The sequence below is a fragment of the Sturnira hondurensis genome, unplaced genomic scaffold (assembly GCF_014824575.4).
Source record: "Sturnira hondurensis isolate 20B ecotype Veracruz unplaced genomic scaffold, ASM1482457v3 Scaffold0010128, whole genome shotgun sequence".
Classification (NCBI taxonomy): domain Eukaryota; kingdom Metazoa; phylum Chordata; class Mammalia; order Chiroptera; family Phyllostomidae; genus Sturnira; species Sturnira hondurensis.
This window is the reverse complement of record NW_028082759.1, coordinates 30,040,231-30,063,117: the sequence shown is the minus strand read 5'-3', so window position 1 is coordinate 30,063,117 and position 22,887 is coordinate 30,040,231. Positions and strand designations below refer to the sequence as shown.

Genomic DNA, 22,887 nt, shown 5'->3' with positions numbered 1-22,887 from the left:
CCACCCCTGTTAGTTTTTATCCATGTGTCCTTTATACTTGTTCCTGTGAATCCTTCTCCTTTTCCCCTGAAATTCCCTCCCCTCTCCCCCCTGGTCCCTGTCAGCCTGTTTTCTATTCAGTGTCTTTGGTTATATTTTGCTTGCTTGTTTGTTTTGTTGTTTAGCTTCCTATTAAAGGTGAGATCATATGGTATTTGTCTTTCACTGCCTGGCTTATTTCACTCAGGATAATGCTTCCCAATTCCATCCATGCTGTTGGAAAGGGTAGGAGCTCCTTCTTTCTTTCTGCTGCATAGAATTCCATTGTGTAAATATACCATAGTTTTTGGATCCATTCATTTACTGATGGGCACCCAGGTTGCTTCCAACTCTTGGCTATTGTAAATTGTGCTGCTAGAAGTCTGACCTTTTGAAACAGCTTGAAACAACCTGGAGAGTAGAATGCTAAGTGAAGTAACTCAGTCAGACTAAGACAAGTAGAATTAATGAATAAAATACACAAACAAAATAGAAACAGACTCACAGATACAGAGAACAGACTGACATTTGTCAGAGGAGACTGGGGTTGGGGGGCTGGGTGAAAAAGATGAAGGAATTAAGCAAAAGCCAAAAAAAAAAAGCCCTCACAGACATAGGTAATGATATGGTGATTACCAGAGGGAAAGGGGAGTGAGAGAAGGTAAAAGAAGGTGAAGGGGGATAAATGGTGATGGAAGGAAACCTGATTTTGGGTGGTAAACACACAATGCAATGTAAAGATGATGGGTTATAGATTGTATCCCTGAAACCTATATAATTTTATTAACCAATATCACCCTAATAAAATCAATTTAAAAATATCAAACAGCAAAAAAACAAAACAAAAGGACCACCTGTGCTCATCCAAAATCAAATTCCTATTTATGGCTAGATTTTAAGACCTTGCACTGCTTCTACCAAAAAGAATAAGAGGTTTTCCCGACCCCAGGGGAATGAACACGGAGCTGCAGCACTGTCGGAGGCCAGCGTGGTGGTCATCAGCAGTGGCCGCACTGGCATAATAAACACATCTCAACTCACAATGTTGCCATGGCCAATTGAACTGGAGTTTCCTGAAAGCGAATGAAAATAAAAACTCAGGTCTGGGGAACAAAAGCCTGTCTGGAGCCACAATAACAAATTGTTTCAGCCCTCTCTCAATTCCCAGACCTGAAACACTTTACAGACAAAAGCTTCTTGAATAAAGGAAGGCAAAGTGAACTTCAGAATGAACCTTGCAATACATCAATTGTGTGTACTCTGTGAATTTTCTCCTAACCATAATGAAAGGGTCATAAAACTATTTACCAGGGTAATTTTTCTATGAAATGAAAATACCAAGTCTTTTAAGGATTATCAGTAACCGCCTCTGAGCTGATTCTTGGGACCCCAAAACACTGCTGTGTACCCCCCATCTTACATGGGCCTTATGGGCTACAAAACAGTGGGGTTTGCACATTATCCTCCTAGAAACATTGAAGAATCTCAATCCCATTTGTGGTCATTTTAACAGCACCTGAGTGTATAGTTCGGACAAACACCTTTAGAAGCAGGCAGCATCTCTACCTTGATGCCTCCACCCACCGAGGAGAACCAGTGGTGATGCAGGACCAAGTGGCAGTTTGGGGGGCTCTCTCTCCCCATTGAGCAGCACATCTTGAATCTCAATCTTCTACCTTTTAGGGGTAGCAGCAAAGAGTAGGGTGACCAGTGTGAACTTAAAAAGTTTAGGGGGATAATTTCTCTCAATCTCAATTTAATTATGCAAGTTAGCTGATGCAAAAGTGAACAGGTCTAAACTAACACACTTTTGGGGGCTTTTGTTTACCTGAAAAATGCTTATTTTGCTTCGCGATTAGGCATCACTTTCTTCTAGCACATTAGAGGTATTCTTCTGTCTGCTACCTGACATTTATGCTTCAGAGAAGTCATTTGTCAATCTAAAGGCTGCTACTGGGATTTTTTTTCTTTGATTCTCCAGTTTCACTTGAATGATTTTGGCATATGTTTCTTTTTTATTTAAGCTGCTTGGGGTTTGTTGGGAGTTGGAATGTGAGGATTGAGATGGTTCATCCGTGTGGGAACATTATAAACCATTATCTTTTGAAACATTGCTTCTATCTAATTTGTTCTTTTCTCTCCTTCAGAAATTCATGTTTAGATCTTCTCCCTCCCTCTGTTTTTTTAAATTTTTATTTATTGATTTGAGAGAGAGAGAAACATTGATTTGTTGTTCCACATATTTATGCATTCATTAGTTGATTCTTGTATATGCCCTGACAGGGGATCAAACCCGTAACCTTGCCTTCTCAGGACAAGTGGTCTAAATAAATGAACTACTTGGCCAGGGACCTTCCTCTCTTTTAATAGTTTCTTAACCTCATTTCTATTCTATATCAGCTTGTCTTCTTATTCTTTATTCTGAATGATAACTTCTCATCTGTCTTGATGTTCTGATCTCCCATTGATTTTCTCTCAGTCATAGCTAATCTACAATATTATTAACATGTTCATTGAATATTTAATGTAGTTAATTTATTTTAAGTTAACTTTAAATTTACTTTGAATACAATTTATAAATTTTTGAGAGTAATACTTAGCTTATATACTTAAGCCTTCCTATTATTTCTAGAATATTCACCTACAACCATACATCTTTTTCTAAATGACTTTAGCTACATACTACAATTCTCATAATGTAATATCATTCAGTTCAAATTATTTTTAATTTACATTGCAACTTTTCTTTAGTTCAAGAGTTAGTGATTATATTGCACAAGTGCCAAATAATGGCAATTTTTGTTTAACTCGACATGGTCAAATAACAAATTGTTTGTATGAGAGGTTGCCCAAAGTATACCAAAATTTTGTAAATATTTCACATGCACTATGATTGTGAATTTATCTATTTTATTTTTTAATGTAAATACTAGCTTTATGCATTGTGTGACTATACTGTGTTGTATGTGTACGTATATATATTTCTGATGTAATAACTTGTTCATTAATTCTCTCTATGGCCATGTCTAATTGGTTTTTACAAGTTGTTGATTACATTTTTGTTTTCAGTTATTGTATGTTTTTATTTTAGAATTTCTACTTAGTCATTTTTATAGTTATTCAGCTAAATTCTCAATCTTCTGTTTTATTTCCCTGAGTGTGCTAGTCATAGTTATTTCAATGTAAATAGAAATAATAGTAACTTTGGTAACTCTCTTATCTGAATTTCTCATTGATTAGTTTCTATTGCTCATTATTTTTCTTGTTTATGGATCATGTTTTCTAATATGCAGGGCTATTTATGTACTTATTTATATTTACTGACTACTAAATGTTAGACATGAAGAACTGGAAGAATCACTGGAACTGGTAATGGTGTATCTTTCTCTAAAGAGGATTTACATTGATTTCTGACAGGAGCTTAATGACAAAAGAAATCCCATATCATCTCAATCTAATTGGAAAGGGAAAGGATTCTCACTGCTAAGAATGATTTATTTTCAGTAGAGCTTATCTTTTAAGGTATAGACTTTCAGAGTGAGCCCTGGGCACTTACCAAGAACTTTAATGGGCCTTGAATTCCAATTTTTATTTCTAAACCTGGAACTAATTGAAGATATTTTCAGGGTCTTAGACTTCAGGATCTACAAGAAAATTGTTCCTTCTAAAATCCAGAGTCACCTTTTGGGTATTTTTGTTTTCTTACACATTGGTTCCTTCATTCTTCATACACTTGATTGCTCTCTGAGATCATTAAATAATTTTAAAAATACCTTGCACATCGTCTTTACTTCCTCTTCAGTGTCTGAATGACTTAGAAACTCAGTATTTGAATGACAGTGATTTCCATGAGGCAAACATGTTTTTTTTTCCCTGAGTTGATAAAAAATGTTTGATATGTCACACTGCATTTTCTTCTGACACAAGAATAAAAGAATTTAAATGACAGATGAAAATGAAGTGTTAATTCCATCAGTATTTGAAATATTAACAAGGATATCTCTCTAGATTATAAAATGTGTTCAGAATGCAAAGAAACTATTGTCAGTTCATACATAAGATTTTTGTATCTAATTTATCATTTTTCCTCCTCTTAAACTTATAGAGAACTGGAAATGTAAAGGCAGAAAGGGTAGAAGAGAGTAAGAAGGACTTTTATGTATCATTTCTCATTAATCATCTATAGATTAATATGAAGTATCAAGCAACTAATTTAGAATAGCTAAATTTAGATGGTTTCTAAAAGCTGGTTTTGTAGAAAAAAATTCTTTACAGAAAAATAATAACACAGAACAGTTATGTTTTAATACTTAAAGTTCACAATGTAATAACCTGATGAATCAGATATCTTTTATTATTTTATATTGGTAATTTTACTTTTAACTGCTTAAAAGTACTTAGGAGATCCAGGGGACGTAATATTAGTGTAGGAGCCAGCTACGATAAGAGCCAGCTGCAAGTAGAAATTCCAACAGGATATAGTTAGGCCCCCACCCCAGAATGTAGTCAGTGTACAAGGCCAGTCAGGCATGAAGCTAGATAAGGAGAATGTGGAAGGCCAGTAGGAGGAAAAAAAAAAGAAAAATATGTTCTGCCTTCCAACAAGAGGGTCCCACCAATGAGTAAGGAGGCTATTGTTCAATGGCACCAATCGCTAACAGCCACATCTGCTTCTGTATATTGCTTGCTTGCAGTATTCTATAAAAACCCTTTAGTCTGTAAGCCAGGCGCGACTTCCACTTTGGGCTCCCCGGAGCTACGTGACCTCGGTCACATTGGGAAGTTCGCCCCTGCGCAGGTTAAAAGTTTGGCCAATAAATAACATCTAAATGCTCTAAGTGCCTGGACATTTGGTTACTCGCTCTTCGAATGTAACAATTAGAACTGGTATATTCATGCTTTAATCACCTACAAAGTTAAGTTGGATTGAATTTGCACACTATTCTGTCTTGGAAGTTGTATACTTGGGATTAAAATTCAAATTAAATAGTATCTTCTGTTTTTTTATTATAGAAGAACTAAAAGTCACAGATCATTAATATAATATACATAAATTATTCTAATTCATAATTATTTTATTATTTTCCAAACTGTATTCAGTTTGCCCTCTATGTTTGAATTCTGTCAGCAAAAAGAAAGAAAACTCAGAAAGACCAGTACAAAATATAGTATTTAAGCAGTATACCTTATCACAGAAATTATGGAATTTCTGCAACAGAGAAACCACAACACACGGTGAACTTTAACAATGTAATCACCTTGATGGCCCCAGTGCCTGATAGCACAGCAGCCAAGGGCTTTCTGTTAGTCATTTTTAAATATGGATCAGCACCCGCCCTGGCTGGTGTAGCTCAGTGGATTGAGCGCGGGCCTGCGAACCAGAGGATCGCAGTTCGATTCCCAGTCAGGGCACATGCTTGGGTTGCAGGCCAGTTTCTGGAAGGGGCCAGTTCCCTGCAGGGGATGCAGGAGAAGCAACCATACATTGATGTTTCTTTCCTCTCTCCTTCCTTTCCCCTCTAAAAAGATAAATAAATAAAATATAAATAAATAAATAAATAAATACGGATCAGTGCTCAATGTGACCATGAGAAAAATCCTTCATAAAGGAAGTTCAAAGCCTCCCTGCTAAAGAGATGCCATGTTCAGGGCAGGAGTGGGGATTCTCTAATGTCTTTCTGACTGCCGGGGGAGAGATTGAAGAGAGAATTCAGAAGACTATTTTCCTCTACAGTTCCTATAGCAATGCCAATTTTTCTCAGTTTTGTACTTCTATTAAGCCTTTAGCTGCCCCCAAACATCATTTTATCCACATATTAATATTGTTCGTATAATAGCATAAAGAATTTTGTGGAAAGTACTTGAAATACGGATACATTCTACATTCCCATATCAAGCACTACTACTTTAAGATATTTAGTTTATGAATTAAATGATCTGTATATTTTCTTACTTGAAAATATTATTTAAAAGTGATGAAAACCATAATAATTTAGAAGCCCACGGAGGGCTTTTCAAAATTAAAAGTGAAATATTGGGAATTAAGATTTCTGAGTTGTAATTCTGATTTGCCCATTAATTTACAACAAAGTGCTTTCCAAGGTACTTAATCCTTTCCAGTATAATTTTCTCATTTGAAAACGAAGTGGATTGGACTTGAATATTTCTTAGATTTCTTATACTTCAAATCATGTATTTGAGGTATAGTCCATTGAAAGATTGGAGGAATTCCCCATCTTCTGGAGGACTATGGCAAAACTGAAGCGTGTCACTTTACGTGCAGTGGACCAGGACCCGGGGACTGACGTCATGCCTCCTTAGGCCTTCATCAGCATAAGTAAAACTTGGGTCTACTCAATTGCTGTAACAACGGGTTTTTTCAAAAGTCAGTTTCATCAATGAGAGCGCAGCCAAAGCCCACACACTCCACGAGCAGCTCCTTCTCCCCAGCGGGGATCACAAGTTGGTTGGATGGCGGGACGAAGAACGTGCTGCCCCTAGAGCTTCTGCACCCTCATCAGAGGTGAAGAGAGCCAGGAGCTACTGCTCCCAGTTCCCCAGACTCTCAGCCTTTCCACCACTACCTCTTCTGAACCAATGGGAACTGACTGGTAAACTTGATACTCCTGTCTTCAGTCACAGGAAGCACAAGACCTAGGACATCGGTCACCCTCCAGTGTCTTATCACCAAAAGGCTCTGTCCTTCCATTTACTCTCCCCTTTTTCCATCTCTAACTTCAGAAAAGCTTCCAATGTGCCCTCTGGCTTCACCTTCCATCAGCAACAAATCTCCTTGCATTCTTACCCTCTCCTCTAAATGTTCCATTTATATTCTTGGTGTAGCCAAACCTGACTCACCCTTGAGGACCTTCCTTTTTCTTCACCCTCTCAAATGTTTTCTTTCACTTTGTTCTGATGAAAAGGAGGGCAAATGGTTGATCTGTTCTTCCTAGCTATTTTCAAACTGTTCTTCCCTTCCTTCTGAAGACCACTCAGGCTTTGAGTCTCACGTATCAGATAATCTTTTTATAACTCTATTTACTTATTTTATTCATTTCTATTGATACTAGATCCTCAATTCTATCATTTCTTTTAAGAAACAAGAGACTTTCTCCAAATTGTGGGCATTTCAGTATACAAGTAGCTAATCCTTCCCATTCTCTGCCTTTTACTTGTTTGATTTCCTCTTTACAATGAATCCACCACTACTCTCAGACCCTAACTTTTATGGCCATACTCAAGATCTTGCCATCAACATCTATAGAACAAAATGACAACCCTGATTTAGATGCTGATCTGTGGCACCAAATATAAAGGCAATCAGCTGCTCTGATCACCAACAAAAACTTATTCAATGACAGCCAAGACTAGGCTCCTAAGACACTGAAAACGCACAGTGGCCTGAAATATCCCCCCTGTTGAAACATAAGAGATGGAGTCACTGTGTCTTTTGCTTTTAATCGAGGAAACCAAACAAAGATGCATATTAAGTCTATCTGTAGTATTTCCACCTGTGCTGTTTTAATGTGAACTATAAAATCCATAAACTTTCTAATACACAGACATGTACCCTGCAAGCATTGAAAAAATAAAAAATAAACCTATGGGTGATGGAAAGAGTAAAAGATTCCTATGTTAATAAAAATAAATAAATAAAATAAGAGCTCCTAGAAAAGTCGACTAAAGAAAATAGTAATTTTGAATTTAGCTTTTCTAAGGTACTTAAATAGCATTGACAAGGTCAGCGTGTTCAGCTATGGCCATAATTACCTAGGTTATTTAAATTTAATTTCTGAGCACAAGTTATTGTCAAAATACAAGGGGTTTAGTTTGTCCCAGCAAAAACACTCTGCTAATTACAGGCTGACTGTTACATTAGGTCCTATTTCTCTGTAGCAGCAAAGTATTCAGACAAGAATCCCACATCTCTATTAAACATTCACACTAGAACTGCCTAATTAGACCAGGATTTGCTTGGGTAGCACTGGAAGGTGTTCTGAAAGGCTGTGGAAAGTGCAGTCACTGTTTCACTATAGGACATGGGCACCCATTTCTGACTATCCTAACATCAGATGAGGGCACACGAGGACATGTGTCAATCAAGAAATGTAATGCATGCTTCTCAGTATAATTCAGCATCATCGTCAATAGCCTGAGTACCTGTAATAAAGGTTATTTGTTTTCCAACTGCCTCAGGAAAATATTGCAAGGATTCATAAAAGAAGTCCAGAAAACTTTTAGTTTTTTTTTTTAACTCAGTGTTATGGAAACAGAAAGCTATTCAAATCATTATAATCAGAGTTTTAATGTTAAAAAATCCACGTAAGTTTCCTGTATGCTAATAGAACGCACATTTCCCAGATTGGACAGGAAGAAAGAAAACAACTCTATTTGCAGATGACATGATCTTGTATACAGAAAATGCTAAGGAATCCACTGAAAAACATTAGAACTACTACACAAGTTCACCAGTGTTGTAGGAAAATCAACACACTAAAATCAGCGCTTTACACACTTGCAAAGAACAACTGGAAAATGAAATTTAAAAAGCAATTCCATTTACAATAGCAGCAAAAATAATAAAATACTTAAAAACAAATTTAACAAAAATATTACAAGACTTATCCCAGAAAACTACAGTATATTGTGGAAAATACAGAATTACATAAAAAGCTTAATATTCTTAAGATAATAGTACTCCCTAAATTGATAAAGATATTTAATACAATTCCTATCAAAAACACAATTGCTTCTTTGAGGAAATCAACAAGCTGACCTTAAAATTTACATAAAAATGTAAGAAGAAGAAGAGCAGAGAAGAACAAAGTTTTTTTTAAAAAAGAATAAAGTTGTACTGAATTTGTTGTACACTTCAAGAAATTTGATCATAATTCTTGGTGTTCATATTGACTACAAACTACAGTGGTCAAGACAGAGTGGTACTTACACAAATAAAGATTAAAGGTATAGAGTTAAACACCCAGAAATAAAGTCTAAAATTTAAACATGGTTACCAGATGGCCCAGGAATTTCTCTCCTAGATATATATCCAAGATAAATGAAAACATAAGTCCCCAAGAAACCTTGTGCAAAATATATAGATAAAAGTATTATTCATGATTCTAAAATGTAAAAGTATCCAAAATGTCTATCATTTGATTGATGGATAAATGAAATGTGATACATCCAACAGGAGAATATTATTCAGAAAATTAAAGAAATAAAGTATTGATACATGATCAACATGAATGGCCCTTTAAAACATATGCTAAGGTAAAGAAGCCAGTCACAAAGACTACATATATCATTTCATTTCTAGGAAATGTCTAGAATAGGAGAATCTACCTAGAAAAAAAGTTAGCTAGTTGCTGCACTGAGCAGTAATTACAGAAGAATGGGCAGTGACTGCGACTGGGTGTCAAGTTTTTTAGGGGGGCAATGAGAATGTCTTGAAAGTGATTATGTTAGTGGTTTCAGTATTTTGTGTATATACTCAAAACACTGAATTGCATACTTTAAATGTGTGAATATTAATATATGTGAATTATATCTCAATAATGCTCTTATATGGAAATTTTTAAAATATATAACTGTAGTCTGAACTAGTTGAACAATGTAGCAGAGTAAAAACTACAAACCCATTGTTCAACGGAATAAAATGTTGGCATTGGCATAAAAATGTTAAATATTTTTATACAAAGCAGGATAGACTCAAGCAGACAGTGAGGAAATTAGAGTTTTCTACATTGTGTGAAGCAGGAATCGCTGCCTGGTCTTTTTTGAACAATCTGAGCTTTTATGAAAGCAGCAGACTTCCTCGGGGTGTTGGTATATTAGGTGAAAAAGCTTAGTAACTGAAAAGAAAATGCTTCCAAGCTTCGGAGAAGAGTCTGTCCCAGAAAAAGAAAGTCAGATAATGGGCAGGCTCTTGCAAAAGGCGTAAGAAGTAAGGTTCAGAAACTTCACTGTAGAAGGGAAGGAGAAGAAAAGAAATGGCACTTTTTTAAAGTTTAAAAAATAAATAAAATGCTATGTGTGTGACTTTAGGAGTGCATTTCAGGGATTGACTGGGCAAGGTATTTGGGGAGGCATAATCTGGACGGGACAGAAATGTCAGCCTGCGTTGGAGGTGCAGTTGTGAAGCTACAGGGGACACGAGGGCCAGAAGCCCAGTGCCACCTGGGTGTAATGGTACACGGGACAAGGGGAAGGAGAGGGTCATGCTGTCACTGTGGCCAGTGCTTCCTCGCAGGGGTCAACAGACCACTGTGGGCACATCAGCTAATTTTGGATCATACCAGACTTTTAAAATGTATGTACTTTTATGCTTCATGTATTTATAACTAGTATCTAATACACAATCTTACTATCCTAGTGCTTAGAGGATGGCTAAAGGAAGCAGAGTTGAGCGGACCCATCTGACAGAGAGGGCATCTACCATAGGTGGTCCTGAGATGGGACACAGGTCTACGGCTCAATCAAAATGAGAGTAAAAGAAGAAATGGAATTTGAGAAAAATGTCTCAGAATGACAGCTCCCCAAAGAAGTACTCTAGCTGTACTAAAACCCTAAGAATTTTTTTATAACCGAACCTCTTGTCATGCGGTGCTTAGCTTTGAGAGAAAGCTGGTATACCTGGGTATACAACGGGTTGCACTGGGAATACGTCAAGTGAGTGGAAGTAATCATCTACTCAGGCAAATATGAGTCTTTCTGGTACTTTTCTATCCATATGTGAAAGGAAAAAAATAATTCATTTATACAGGCATTTTGAATACAAAATAAGAGAGAAATAGAATTCTGAACGTACCTATACTTGCAGTACACAATAAGATACTTAAGATTACTGATTATGAGAGAAAAAACATTGTGTCAATAGATATTTCATCAGATAAGTAGTGTTTAAAGGCTTTCGGTTTCATAGTCTCCTTAAGAAGAAAACTTCCTTCCCCTAGTGGGGACCCTCTTGGAGAGCAGACAGCCTGCTGTGGCTTCTCCACCTACATCTGAGGAGGAAAGTGTAACTCGGGCTGTCAGAGAGTCCTGGACTTGTGGGTTCACTGCAGCATTAATTACAGTAGCCAAGATCTGGAAACAGCCCTGGTGCCCATCAGCAGATAGATGAGTGGATTGAAAAAAAAAGCACACAAAAAAATGCTGGTACATTTACACAGTGAAATACTACTGAGCTGTGAAAGGAAATGAAATGAAGTGAAAGGAAAGAAAGAAAGAAAGAAGAAAAAAGAAGAAAGGAAGAAAGAAAAAGGAAAAGAACATCTTACCTTTTGTGACAGTGAGGATGAACCTGGAAATTATTATGCTAAGTGAATTAAGCTGATCAGAGAAAGACAAATACTGTATGACCTCACTTATATGTAGAATCTAATGGACAAAATAAACTGATGAATAAGATAGAAGAGGAAGCATGGATATGTGCAGACTGACAGCTGTCAGAGCAGAGGAGGGTTTAGTGGCTGATGAAAGACGGTGAAGAGAGTAAGCAAAAAACCCCTAATATTTATATGTATACACTTACATATATGCATATATAATATATAATGTGTGTTTGTGTGTGTATACATGTAGGTGGAGGTGGACAAAGTGGGCATACATGGGGACAGAAAGAGACTTGTTTTGGGTGATGGGCGCATGAAGCAGTGTGCATATTATATTTTGTTGGGTTGTGCACCAAAAACTTGTATGATTCCTTAAAGCAGTGTCACCCTAATAAATTCAATAAAAATAAGAATAAACACTCTGCAATGCATATTTCATGTAGTATTTTTGATTATCATGATTGATAATCAAAATGCTTATTTTGCAAAGTGATCATTATCTGTATTTTTCCAAATACAACAGTATTTTTCAAAATACAGCTCAAATAAAAAGTAATGTTAGAGTCAATTGGGAAATATATATAGTGAGAAAGCAATTTATCCCAAATATGTTTTAAATAAATTATCTTTTATAGTTACTTGGCTTATTCTGGCTAACAGCTCTAAGATATTTTAATCAGTAATGTATGATCTTTTTTTTGTACTTACACAAAGCATTTAAGAGTGAATGAGAAACTCTACAAAATTACTTTGGAGAAATGAAAAACGGTAAGTTTAATAATCACCACCTGATATAATATTTCAGTTTTTTAATGGGGAAAGCTTTGAGAAGCTTTGTGGAACACCAATAATTTTAATAATGTTGTTTTTACTGAATATTTTAAATCCAAGAAAGAGTTAAACTTGAAATGAAATAAATATGTAACGTAAGCAGAGAAATAGATGTATTCCTCATTGTAAGTGAACATTGTCAACTGTATAATTTTTAAAATACTTATCCAACTAGCAAGGTATAATTGGCAAATAAAGTTATTAGATATTTAAAGTGTACAATGTGAGGATTTGATGTGTACATCCTAAAGGCGTCCCCCTAAGTTAATACACACATTCATCGCCTCACAAATTTACCTTATTTTTGTGGATAACATTTAAATTCTATTCTCTTAGCAAATATTAATTATATAATGCAGTGTCAACTATCATTGTGATGTTACAAATTAAATCCTGAGACCTAATGCATTTTATAAGTGAAAATTTATATTGTTTTTTAAAGTACAAATGTTACTGAGGAGATTCATTCAGTGGATTAAAGCTCATTTTCAGAGTTAGACTGCTAGTTTACAGAGAGAATTTAGAATGCAATTTTCATAATAATAATGGAAATGTGAAATATTTTAATTGTTTTGGGAGCCTCTGAGCATATAAACTTAAAAAGTTATTTTACTTACTGGATCACTTTGTTATGTAAAATAATCACAAGTGTATTATAATCATGGTACCATTAAAGGAGAGTCCAGTATGCTATGAAAATTAATTGTTCAGCAAGGACTATGCTAGACATAAGAGTGAAAAACTAACAAGAAAACAAGAAAATCTAAGGAGATTAACTGTCAAGTTCTGCATCTGTTTGTCAAGGTGAATGGAGAAGCAGCATTTTGGACTTGCCTTTCCATTTTTATCCATTAAAATTCATGTGTGGCTGTGTTCTTTAAGTGACGCTGATCAGAATTAAATGGAAGTTTGATAACCACCTTCTTCAATGGTATTTCTAATCAATTTTGGGACTTGAAGTTATGGAAATCGATTTCATATGCAGCACTGTGGTCTCTAGAACTTCAACACTAGAGGGTACAAGTGCCGTGCCTCTTCATCCCAAATGCAAGTGCAGAGATGCTGATGTATCAACATAAAAGCCCCAAGTGAATGACTAGGGTGGAAATGAACTTTTCGGGGTATAGACTCCTATATGCTGCTTCACAGAGGTTGAGCTTGGGGAAAGCGTACTATAAACAATAGTAAATTGTTTACTATCTAAGTTTAGATAGTAAATAAGGCACTTGTGTGTAAGGCCCTCTCATGCTTTTTGAGAGATGAAAATGTCTGAAATGTAATTCAATATTCCACAGATGGAATTTAAGCCAAATTATCTTGGGAGTTTTTTGAGTTTGGGGTCTTCTCCCTTGCTTTATTCCTTCCATTCCTTCCTCCCCCTTTCCCCTCCCTTTAGCTCTCTTTCTCTCTTACCCTTTCTGTCTTTATTTTTGGCTAGGACAAAATTCTTTCTAATGTTATTTTACTATTTTAATAATAGTTGTGGAATTTTTGGTTTCCAATTTTTGTATCATGAAAGTTTGTAAAGGAAGTCTCCACAAAAACTTGTGGTTACCAGAGGTCATAGGGATGAGTGGCTGTGTTCTCACTGAGGGAAGTATGTCACTGTGACTAGGCAAACAGCTATAGATGAAGGTCTCTGTGTGGCCCAGAAAACACACACGTGAACTCATCCACATAGCCACAGACAGAACCATACACACATGCATGAGAATGAATCACAAGTCAGTGAGTGTTTATGATGTTCTTAACAGACCTATAACTTAAAAAGTTTTTACCTGACATTTATGTTTTATGCCTTGAGATTTATTTTTGATTGCATCCTTAGAAATTGCATAAGACATCTTTAAAAAAAACCAAAAACATCTTACTTTTCAGAGGTGCTAGTTCTGGTGCCACACACACACACACACACACACACACACACACACAAATCAGCTCCTCTTTTCGGGATTCCTTGACTTCAAAGCTTGCCTCACATAAAGGATAGCTTCAATCTTTCTCTGGAAGCATTTCCACAAACTACTTGAAAGGATCAGTTAAGGTTACACCAACATCTCCAACCAACTCTCTTTGCCTTCTATATTGATACACTTTTTGTCTGCCCTGAGAGAAAAAATGACAGCCTTCTTTATTTGCTTGGTTTCTTCTCTCATGGAACATTTTCTAACTTTCATGTCATAAAAAATACAACATACATCATCAGCAACTTGCATTCCAGGTGTTCTTTGCCACAATGGTTGCAAGGAGGAAAAGGAGGGAGCCATCTGGAACAGAGTCTGCTGAGCATCTTCACAGCAGTAGAACCAAACAACTGAGCATGGAGACTGACAATATTGTTCTTAAAACAACAACAACAAAAATCACAACAAAAATAAAAATATCTACTGAGGATAATTTTAAAATTAAAAAAAAAACAGGAAACTTAGAAAGAAAAGATGGAAGAAAGGAGGAAAGGAGAAAGAGAAAGAAGTAAATAAATATGAAAACAGATAGTACCAATGTATAAATTACATATCTAACATATAAATATAGATATAGATATTCCCTATTTTTAGATGTTATAAAGACAGTGATAAAAATTTCAAATGTGTGTGTAAGACATCGAGATAAAAGACATTGTATGTGTGACGTGAACAAAATGAAGAAACAAGAATTCAAAAAAAATGAGGAGAGGCTTAGGAAACTCCGGGACAACTTTAAACTCTCTAACATCAGAATCATAGGGATGCCAGAAGGAGAAGAACAAGACCAAGAAGTTGAAAACTTATTTGAACAAATAATGAAGGAAAACTTCCTCAACCTAGCAAAGGAAATAGACTTTCAGGAAGTCCAGGAAGCTCAGAGATTCCCAATAAAACTGAATCCAAAGAGGGACACACCAAGGCACATCATCAGTAAGTTACCCAAATTAAAGATAAACAGAGAATATTAAAAGCAGCGACAGGAAAGGAGAGAGTTGCTTATAAAGGAATGCCCATAAGACTATCAGCTGATTTCTCCAAAGAAACCCTACAGGCAAGAAAGAGCTGGAAAGAAGTATTCGAAGTCATAAAAGGCAAGGACCTATATCCAAGGTTACTCTTGGCTGCAAAGCTATCATTTAGAATAGAAGGCAGATAAAGTGCTTCCCAGATAAGGTCAACTTAAAAGAGTTCATCATCACCAAGCCCTTATTAGATGAAATGTTAAAAGGAAGTTACTTAAAAAATAGAAGAAGATCAAAAACTATGAACAGTAAAATGACAACAAACTCACAACTTTCAACAACTAAACCTAAAAAAGCGAAAGCAAAAACTGAGCAAACAACTACAACAGGAAGAGAATCAGAGAAATGGACGTCACATGGAGTGTTTTCAGTGGGGAATGGAAGGGGAACAATAGGAGGGGGAAGGTACAGGGAATAAGAAGCATAATTGGTAGTCATAAAATAGATGGGGAGAGGTTTAGAATGGTTTATGAAATGGAGAAGTCAAAGGACTTATATGTACAACCCGTGCATATGAACTAAGGGTGGGGGAATGCTGGAGGGTTGGGGATGCAAGGAGGAGGGGGTATAAAGGGAAAAAAATGGAAAACTGTAATAGCATAATCAATAAAATATACTAAAAACCAAAAAAAGCAAAACGAAAAAAAGTTATTATATGTGTGTTGTGTACTGCTCTCCAATGTTACCCTTGGGATATGCAAGAAATATATTTTTTTTACCATGAGATTTAAGTTTCCTGTTTTTCTGATGCAGAAAAATTAATGTCACTGATTGATGTTCTCAAATTCAGTAATTTCTCAGTCAATTCAGTTTTAAACCCAATTACTTTAAAGCTCTGCCCAAACACCACACCTCTGGACTTGTCTCTTAGAGTGTTCTTGGCTCCTGCTCAACAGTTTCAGGCAATACTCTGTCTTCTGCAGACATCCACTAACAGTGGCCCTCAAACTGGAGTCTTGAATCTGCATCAAAATCCTCCGGAGGGCTTGTTAAAATGTAGACTGCTACCCCTTTACCCAGAATTTCTGAGTCAGTATGTCTAGAGAAGGATCTACCCTCACAAAGTACCCATCGATGCTGATTCTGCTAGTTAGGGACCACACTTTGAGAACCACTGCATTAAGGCATATTTTGTATGTGCTGATCTTTCTTTTACTGATCCTATTATTGAAGATGTTTCACTAGGTCGGTGCCACACCTAAATCCCTATAGAATCATGAGAGACTGTCCTAGACTGTCTCTTTACTTTGGGTGAAATCAGAGCATTGAGGAGCCTGGCATATGCCCCTCTGGCCTGGCCATATTTACTACCCTTTCTGTTTGCTCCCCATCCTTCCCACTGTATGTCTAAACTTCAGTAAGAAAATGGGACCAAGATCCTACTCACCTCTAAAATATATCTAAGAGCCTCATTATTCTCTTATCCACCCATGGGGGCTATGCCCAGAAAAGGAAAGGAAACCCTAACTCTTGTCCTCCTGAAGTCTATTTCTTGTTGCTGTGAGTGTTATCTCTGGAGAAGCAGTCATTCTCATAGCATTCTTTATCAAGGTGTGCTCTTGTTTATTTGTGCCCTCAGCACTGGGGGTTTCAGAACTATTTCTTCCAAGAAAAGCCTAATGATTAAGCTATTAAGATTGATGCTTGAAATTTTATCTGATATGATTTTAAGGCCTATTTTATAGATCGAAACCAAATTTTCACTTTTTATTGTATATTTTCAGTTCCTCTGAGAAAATAAGGCCCAGTTTAAGATCTAATTTGAATTATGGTAAGGACACAGGAGAGAGGAACAGCAGGAAAAAATAAATCAGTTAAATTTCACAATGTTACCCAGCTTAGATACATCTGCTTAGTTTTCTGGTGGAATGGCACACTTGCTATCTTTGTGCTTTTGGTGAAATGTTACTGATGTCCACTATTGAAAGAAAAAAGAAACGCATTTCCACCGGCCATTGTTAGAATTTCTCTTGTCATTTTAAGAGTCATATCCAGCACATGCGATTATAAGGATGTTGCAGGTATCATGATGCTCCCTCTGGGGCACAGTCACTTGTATGCTCAGGTGACCATCCCTGTCACACCTGAACAGAAGGCTCATGCGCAGAATCTCTCAGTTTTTTCTTCAGAATCCACTCACTGGGGGTCCTGAGTGAAGAGCCTGAGGAAGCCAGAGGCCAGAGGGGTTGTATTTAAATGAAGTTACCCTGAATCTAATTTGGCTGCTCTTTATATACTTAGAATCCCAGCACTGTATGTTAAGTATGAAACGGTAGGTTAATTAGCATATATATCTTCACAAATACTGTACACTAAAAAGGCTACATATTTAGTGGAAATATAAGATAACCTTCATGCTGCCTTCAGAGTATCTACTAAGACTTCAATTTTAAGAGGACAGAAAATTAATACTCTATAGTGACTTCAGGAATGCTTATGTTGAAAGAAAACTCCATAGTCTATAGTTCATAAAATGACCCCAAGCTTAAAAACTCTTTTAAAGGAGTGATCTGTTAGTAATTAAAACTCAAATGGCATACATGCGAGTGTAAACTTGATTCAAGTATACACACATTTGTATGTGTATAATCACTCTTGTCCTTTTGTTTCATTTTATTATATTAAGAGCTACCACTCATTAGGTGCAACTATAAGTAAAGCCTCGATAATGTGTCCTTAATGTATTATGCCTGTGAAGCAGAGATTATTACCCGAACTGAGTGGATGAGGAAACTGAAACTCAGAAAGTTTAAGGACGGTATTGTCCCCAAGTTCCTGAGCATGGTTTCAAACCTTTCCTTGTCTAAATCCAGAAGTTCCATAATTTTCTTTTCTTAACTCAGGCTCTTCAATTTTTCTTTGTTTTTTTTAAATAAAAATATAGCATTCATCCAACTGTTATAATTGCCCATGGACACCATGTGCCAATTCTAAGGAATTATCTGTCATGCAAGAGAAGCCTGGGGTTAAATGAGCCTCCAGCATTAGAAGAACAGAAAGAGGATAAAATTTTTTTAAATCTTTATTTATTTTAATATATTGTATTGATTATGCCACACAGTTGTTCTATTCCCCCCTTCATTCCCCTCCACCCTGCACACCCCCTCCCCCACCATTCCCCCCTTTAGTTTATGACCACGTGTCTCAAGTTCTTTAGATTCTATATTTCCCCTACTATTCTTGTCCTCCCCCCTATCGATTTTCTACCTACCATCTATGCTATTTTCTGTGCCTTCTCCCCCCTTCTCCTCCTCCCACTCCCCTGTTGCTAACCCTCCATGTGATCTTCATTTCTATGGTTCTGCTCCTGATCTAGCTGTCCTCTTAGTTTGCTTTTGTTTTAGGTGTGGTTGTTAATAACTGTGAATTTGCTGTCCTTTCATTGTTCATATTTTTTATCTTCTTTTTCTTATATAAGTCCCTTTAACATTCCATATAATAGGGGCTTGGTGATGATGAACTCCTTGAATTTGATCTTATCTGAGAAGCACTTTATCTGTCCTTCCATTCTAAATGAAAGCTCTGCTGGATAGAGCAATCTTGGCTGTAGGTCTTTGGATTTCATGACTTGGAATACTTCTTTCCAGCTCCTTCTTGCGTGTAAGGTCTCAGAAAGAGGATAAATCTTAAGTGTTCTCATGAGCTAGAGCTAGAGTTAGAGCTAGAGCTAAAGATAGAGCTAGAGCTAGAGAGAGAAAGAGAGAGAAAGAGAGAGGTGGGGGAGAGAGAGAGCATGGCGGCTACGTGATGAATACAATAATTAACTTGACTGTTGTGATCAAACGTTGAATTGTGTACCTTAAGTACTTACAATTTGTTAATTATACCTTAGTAAAGTTGAAAAGGAAAATGAAAACAAAAAAAGGAATGAAGGCCCCTGTGGCCAGGGTGTCCTTTATAAAGAGAGGCATTTAGTGAGGTTGCCGAGATGAGATTGTGTAAGGTCAAGGTTTGCATTCTATTCTAAGTGAGATAAGGAGCCATTGGAATGTGTTGGCCAGAGGAATGTGATCTAATCTAATCTATTAAATAGTTGCACTGTCCATTTAAGAATGGTACAAGACTGAAACTAGAGAGGCCAGTTTGGAGGTCATTGCCATATGAAAGATATCAATGAGTTGGCAGTGGATCTGAGATAGAAAGTCGATAAATGAGAACTGTATTTGGAAGCAGATTTAACAGGACTTGCTGGTAACAGTATCAAAGTGGATAAAATAAATTTTATTAGGTTTTACTAAATATCTCTGATATTTAAAGCCCTGGTTTTACTGAACTGAGATGATTATTAATGTTCAGGTAAGTAAAAAGTGAGAAGCGTTTTAAAAATAAGAGACAACTTAGCATTTATCAAAGGTGGTAAACAATGTCAGCGTTTCCATTCTGGCCATGCTGGCGTCACTGGCACTGCTCTTATTCTCTTCACATTAACAACCAGCTCACTGGTCGCATGTCTCTGATTCACACCGACAAAGCTTTAGAAGACAGGCTTTAATGATTCAAGAGGACCCATAAGTAACTCTGCCAAAACAAAGTCCAGAACTCTTCAAAGGAGGACCCAAACTTCAATGACCTAGCATTCTCAAATTTAAGGAGTAAGTCAAAAAGACTAGACACCTGGGAAAGCAAAAATATTATCCATAACCAGGAAAGAGAGTGAAGGATAAAGGATGGGCAGGGTTCCAAGAAGGCTGAAGGAGAAGCAGCCCTGAGTAGAGTGAATTAGCTCTTCAATTCTACCAAGAGTAAAAGATACAGCATAGGTCACAATTAGGGACAGTTGGTAGCCATTGAATGAGAGAGTTTCTGTGCTGTGGATTTTGTATTTTTCTGTGAATTAGGCCTTTGCTGACAGTGACTTAAATAATACTAAGGAATGTGGAGAAAGAATAGACTGGAGAATGTAACAGTCTTGCCAGGGGATGTCAATATTCTACTTAGAGCCTGGGAACACGAAGGCACTAATCTGCAGATGTCTGGGCTCTCCCAGGTGAGGACAAGGAAAATGGGTGGTTGCTCCAGAGTTGGGACAGGGAGGCACAGATAGGATAGGGCATTTCATCCACACTGAAGTCACCCAGATACCACGCAGAGCTTGGGATGGGAAGGAGTTGTGCTAACCCGTAAGAAAGTTTTAAATGCTTATAAGGGCAAACGAAGGAGGAATAGAAAATAGAGTTAAGGGACTAATCCAAATTGGAACAAATGTAAGAAATACATGAATACTAAGAATTTAAGTGAGTTAAATATTAAGAATCGTTTAACTATTTAAAATATTTAGATGATAAACAAGGAAAAAGCTTCACCCTGAATTATCAGACATCCTTATATGCTTTTCTTGGTAGGTGTCACTTCAGCCCTCTTTCCTTTATAAATGAAAGTTTTAAAAACAGAACATGAATATTGTTATATATATCTAGCATTTTTGCAAGTGAGTTAGAAACAGTTACTAAAACTTTATTAGTTTAATACAACCATGTGTACCATTGCCTTATGTGTCTTTTTATGTAAATGACTGATTTTCCACATGTCCCAGGGGTGCTGAGAAAACTCAAACTTGACAATTCATTACTTTTGTAAATAGATTTATGAAACTCAATAATGATCTTAAATAGTAACATTATAATATATAATATCATATTATATAAACATATCTATAATTCTTTAAATATAGCTTCCAATAAGGTATTATTTAATCAATTATGTGGACAAATAAAAGAAGAAAATATATAAGTATTTTGCTGAGTTTGAAATTTGGAAGTTTTCATTTTGTTTTGTTTTCCTTCAGTCTGACAGATTTATTTTTTCACATCTACTTAACCTATAATCTAAATCTTACATCAATATTTAAACATTTGTTAAGTATATTTTTTCAGCAAAAGGTTATCAGCTACCAAATGTTGACATTGCCATATGTTCAAGTTCATGAATCCTTGTAGAACAATGTTTTGCATTTCTGCATTACTAATTTGACAATAGGAAAGTCAAATAGGCTATTTGACAATAGCCCTTAGCCCCTGGCTAAGGGCTTCACTATGCAAAGCAAACTTTTATCTTAGCTTCATACTATTTTAATATTAACAATGATATGCATTAAATTGTCCACATTTCACCAGTGAAACAGATGAACAAAATGTGAAAATGAAATTATACATACAAAGCAGTCATGACATTGCAAAAACTAATATTTGGGGAATCACAGGTGTTACTGTGACAGAAATGACTGAGTAGGGGACTTACACAATGGAAAAAATGACACTGTTCTTGGTTTTGTAAGTAGCAAATGTTGCTAACTGTAATGAGGATGTAATTAAAGTTAAAACAGTTTTCAAAACAAGATTTCATAGACATTTAAGTAAATAACTCAACTATCAAATTTAACAACCAATGACTTTCAGGGGAAAAAGGCAATTATTTCTACTCCATTCTATTAAAAAAAAATTTTGCATCTATTCTGTGCCCAGCACTGTGCTAGATATAGAAAAGATAAAGGTGAGACTCAGTGTCAAGTACAAAACAAATATAGCTACAGAAATGCATGCACTAAGTGTAAATCATTTTTAAAACTACGCTCATATGCAAATAATTTTTACATTAATTTTGACTTACAAAGTAAACAATAAGAAAAATGATTTATTAATAATTTTATGAAGGTGGTCAAACCGGCTTCCATATTCCCCCCAAAATCTAAATTGGACCCTGAATTATCTGCATTACTTTTCAGCCGACATCTGAGTCACTGTTTAGTGTGTGTTTCACAAACAATTATGATCTTGCTGTTTGTTGTGCCCACTGCAACAGTACCTTGCAGGTAGTGGAAAATACATAAATATTGTCAAACAAATAAAAGAAACAATGAGCAAATACTGAATATTGAATTATAAAAGAGTCCTCCTGAGATCTTGCTAAAGTGATACAAAATGATTTCATTTTCTAAATGGAAGGCAAATTAAAATGATCTCAGATAAAAAGTAATTACTTAGAGCCCTGGCGTGTATGAATGAATCTGATCATTTTTCTTTTCATGAAACATAATTTAGCATATCTGCACATGAAGAGCAGAGGAAAAATTAAATCAATTTATTTCAAATGGAAAATTCTGAAAGAATTCACAACTGAAGTAATCTTGCTAGTTAAAAAAACATGTCTTTTGCAATTAGTAAAACGTTCAATATATTGCAGAAGAGAGTGTCATCTGACCCAAAGTTTCCTTCTCTGACTGGCACGTAGCCATTCTGTCACTCACTCAGTGTGAGGCCTGAATGGGGAGTTATAAACATTAGCAGGAGCCTTCCACTCACTACCTACTCGTCTACTTACCTGAATTATGATTCACTGTTTATACAAACGTGGTTTAGTTGCAATCTTGAATAATTCAGTTTCCATTCTTTGAACAGTATGCAATATGATCACATTACCTACTGATTTAAAATGCTTCTAGGATCCTCCAGTCCCTCATGATAAAAGCAATACTCTTAACAAAGTTTATATGGCCCTGTGATCTACCTTTTCACCCTTTGGACTCAACTCTGGACCCGCCCTGCCTGTTTTCAGAACAGCCCAGCCCTCCTTTTTCAGTGCCTTCAAATGCCTCAGCTGGCTCTTAACTCTGAGCCTCAGTGGTTCAGGTCCATCTACATAGAAACCTCTTTTCCTCACTCTCCACCTGGGCAATTTCTTCTTGTTCTTTGAATGTCATTTTATAGTTTAGTCCCC

At 36.2% G+C, this 22,887-nt stretch overlaps 1 long non-coding RNA gene across 1 annotated transcript; it reads right to left on the bottom strand.

Moving 5' to 3' along the window:
* Positions 1-793: 793 nt before the first annotated feature.
* Positions 794-22,611, bottom strand: LOC118995284 (uncharacterized). The gene is made up of 4 exons (XR_005068248.1): positions 22,492-22,611; positions 3,575-3,662; positions 1,585-1,690; positions 794-1,091 (listed from the first exon to the last, which is right to left on the bottom strand). It is a non-coding gene; the product is annotated as an uncharacterized LOC118995284 (long non-coding RNA).
* Positions 22,612-22,887: the final 276 nt, after the last annotated feature.